We start from the raw sequence: 4,218 nt of genomic DNA, 5'->3' as shown, positions 1-4,218 counted from the left end.
ATCAACAGTGAATTCCTACAAAATATCAAGATTGAAAACAAAAAAATACCTCTCACAACCAACAACTTACAACCAGCTCCTGACAGTATTCTCTCCAATCAGCCCCCTTCCGTCTCCACGATCATCACGCTGATTTAGAAGTGATCACACGACGCCTTGCAAGTAGTTTAACAAAGTACTGATACAAACAATCTTGAAATTTCTACGACGAACCAACGAACTACAACCATCTACAATCAACTACAAGTAACAGCTCTACGAGTCGTCTGTACAATCTTCTACACGCACCTACAAGTAGCGGCAGTCTTCATCCCACAACGAGTAAATCACAAGAGAAAAGGACCGAGAAAACATCGACAAAGAAAAACGGAACAAACAAACGAAGAATGAGACACGACTCATAGAGTTGTTACTTGTAGTATGTTACACTTGCTACAATTATGTAACTACAAACGATATGTAACAATTATGTAACGACAAACGATTGCATTATGTTACACTTGCTACAATTATGTAACTACAAACGATATGTAACAATTATGTAACGACAAACGATTGCATTATGTTACATTTTGCCAATTATGTAACAGTTGCATTAACAAGATGTAACTTTTATGTAACTTTAACTACAATTATAAGGCCAAGACACTTATGTAACAGTTGCATTAACAAAATGTAACTACAGTTATATAGGCCAACACAATTATGCATTACCACAATATTTTGTAACAATTCATAAAATGTTACAATTATGTATTACCACAATGCTAGTACAATATTATAAGTCATACAACTATAGCACAATTCGGTATTACTCAGTATCATCATACAAGTTAGGTGAAATATTTGACATTACTAAATACAGTATTGTTGAGTGAAGATGAATGGGAGTTGCAATGTTTGGTGAATGAATTTGGGACAGTGTGTAGGAGGAGGAAGCTGAAAGTTAATGTAAACAAAAGTAAAGTTATGGTGTTTGAGAGGAATGAAGTCACAGAGTGTGCAGTGAGGTTGGATGGTGAGGGTATGGAGAATGTGAGTGCATTCAAGTACTTGGGTAGTGTGATGAGTAAGGATGGAACTTTGGGGGATGAAGTACGTGAAAGGGTACAGCAGGGGAAGAAAGGTTGTTGGTACACTGAAAGCAGTGATGAGAAATAGGGAGGTGAGTATGGAAGTTAAGAAGTCACTGCATGATGGTATTGTGATCCCTACCCTGACGTATGGAAGCGAGGCGTGGACCTTGCAAGAGGGGAACAAGTCAAGAGTGAGAGCAGTGGAAATGAGTTACTTGAGAGGAGCATGTGGAGTGACGTGGAGGGACAGGTTGACGAATGAAGAAGTGAAGGAACGTTGTGGGGTAGATGTGGATGTGGTTGAACAGATTAGGAGAAATACACTGAGGTGGTTTGGACATGTGGAGAGAATGGAGAATGGAAGACTGACTAAGAGGGTGTATGTAGGTGAGGTGGAGGGAGGGAGAGGGAGGGGTAGACCGAGGATGAGGTGGAGGGATGGAGTTGAGAGGTATATGAGGGAGGGGGGGTGAGCTGGGGGGAGGGGAGTCAAATGGTGGGTGACAGAGTGACTTGGAGGCGTTTTGTCTGCGGCCACCCTTTGCGGGATTAGGGCGTCGGGCTATAGATAGATTGATAGACTAAAGTGATAACTCAATATGTAATGTATAACCTAGCAGTATTACCATTGCACAATTATATGTGTATGTCTGTTATACATACACATCTCACAAAATGTATACAACTTGTTTAAAATGTAATATTACTGAATAATCACTATTGACTGTGAATATTATATGTATACAATATTCATACAATTATGTTACTTTTACAATATTATGTATTTCACTTAATTAGCTTATAAGTGTACCAGACAACCCCGATCAAAATCCCCACCTATCGGACTTGTTTCTAACAACCAATTCAGATAATTATAGTGTCGAAGTGAAGTCCCCCTCGGATCCTCGGATCATTGTCTGATTCAAGCCACCAGTTTCACACCTACCACACCCTCCTGCTTTGAACAGGTCGTGGTGACTAAATGGCACTACGACAGGGTAGACTGGGAGGGACTCCATAATTTTTTTATGCATGTTCCTTGGATCTCCTTTTTCTCCCAAGATGCAAATTCCATATTGGGCCACATACAGGATTTCATTAAAGTCAGCATGGAAACATCCATTCCCCATCATAGTTACAGAAAAAGATGTAATTCTCCAAAATGGTTTAACCACAATTGTGCTAAAGTAACAGAACATAACACAATAGCCTACAGTATAACACTTATACAAGGACCAAAACCAAAGAAGCCTTTAACTATTACAGAAATATCAGAAAACATGCTAAAACTATCATCAATCTTTCTAAATCAAACTTTCTGCATAGACAGGCTAACAAACTACTAAACAACCCAAATGATAACAAAATATTCTGGTCAACTCTTAATTCATTTAAAACTAACTTCACTACCACCTCTTCCATTCCACCGTTACAGTCCCCCAGTGGAAATCTAGTAAGTGACCCACGTCGAAAAGCCAACCTTCTTGTTGATATTTTTTCAACAAACTCAACCCTAAACACAGAAAATTACAATATTCCTGTACTTGACTTTGTTTCCCCTCAAATACTTCCTTTCATGATTCACACCACATACGTACCAGGTGTATTACAGAATCTCTCAGTAGACAAAGCTACTGGTCCAGATGAAATTCCTTCAATAGTACTTAAAAATTGCTCCTCAGTGTTGGCTCCTGTATTGGCAAAAGTTTCCGCTTATGTATCCGTACCTCAAGTTTTCCAGCCTCTTGGAAAGAAGGAAATATCCATCCTAGTCCTAAAAAGGGGGCAACTTCTGATTCATCAAACTATAGACCAATTGCAATAACGTCCATTCTTGGCAAAGTTTTTGAGATGCTAATTAACAAACACATAATCAAGCATCTAGAAATCAATAAATTAATCAATGATCGGCAGTATGGATTTAGACAAGAACGTTCAACTGCTGATATTCTTTGTCTTCTTACCCATCAGCTTAACAAACCAATAGATCAACATGGTGAAACACACACAATAGCACTTGATATATCAAAAGTATATGACAGAGTATGGCACCGGGCCTTATTGTCTAAGATGTCACACTATGACCTTGCATCACTGGTTCCTCTGTCATAAAAAGACTTTGTTGTTACTTGTAGAGAAGTTATATATATTAGACTTGTGGACGAGCGGTTGTTATACTTGAGTAGCTTTGTAAGTAGATAATCTTCTTTCCCTTTTGTCATTCAATGGCAAGGAGAGGTAAAGAATAGTATGGGAATATTTTTATTTGTCTTGGAAATATTAACAAAGTCTCACACACGAGTGAAGTTAAGTAGAGTCCCGCTTGCTACCTCCTGTCTCGCTCTCTCTCTCTCTCTCTCTCTCTTCCATGTTGCTAAGCCCTTCTCCCTACGACCTGCCTGTTCTATGGCTAGCCTCCATCTGAGCTCTCTTTCCTAAATTCTGGTGTAGCAGGGGTTGTGTCACGTGTGTCCACTGTGGTTGGAAAGTTCTAGAAGCCTGTGTGTGAGTATGTGTGTATGTGTGTGTACGGTCACTAGGTGCTGTCGTGTGCCTATAAAGCATTCCTTGAGTTAAGAGTGTGTAAGCATGTTTAGCATTGCTCGATTCTTGCAGACACAGTACCTTCTCATCATCCGACTTCCTGCTTCTATCTGTCTCTCTATCTATCTATTTATCTATCTATTATGATTTGTAATTATAATATGGAGTCCTAACATATGCTCGGTCACGCGAAAATGGCGTACCATCGACAGTTAATAGTCATAACATATTAATACATATTATATACACATTATAATGAACTTATAAGCTAATTAAGTGAAATACATAATATTGTAAAAGTAACATAATTGTATGAATATTGTATACATATAATATTCATAGTCAATAGTGATTATTCAGTAATATTACATTTTAAACAAGTTGTATACATTTTGTGAGATGTTTATGTATAACAGACATACACATATAATTGTGCAATGGTAATACTGCTAGGTTATACATTACATATTGAGTTATCACTTTAGTCTATCAATCTATCTATAGCCCGACGCCCTAATCCCGCAAAGGGTGGCCGCAGACAAAACGCCTCCAAGTCACTCTGTCACCCACCATTTGACTCCCCTTCCCCCAGCTCACC

Source organism: Coenobita brevimanus, chromosome 89 (assembly GCF_032717465.1).
Source record: "Coenobita brevimanus isolate Jiangsu-jjx chromosome 89, ASM3271746v2, whole genome shotgun sequence".
NCBI classification, from domain to species: Eukaryota; Metazoa; Arthropoda; class Malacostraca; order Decapoda; family Coenobitidae; genus Coenobita; species Coenobita brevimanus.
Note: the sequence above shows the minus strand (reverse complement) of the source record.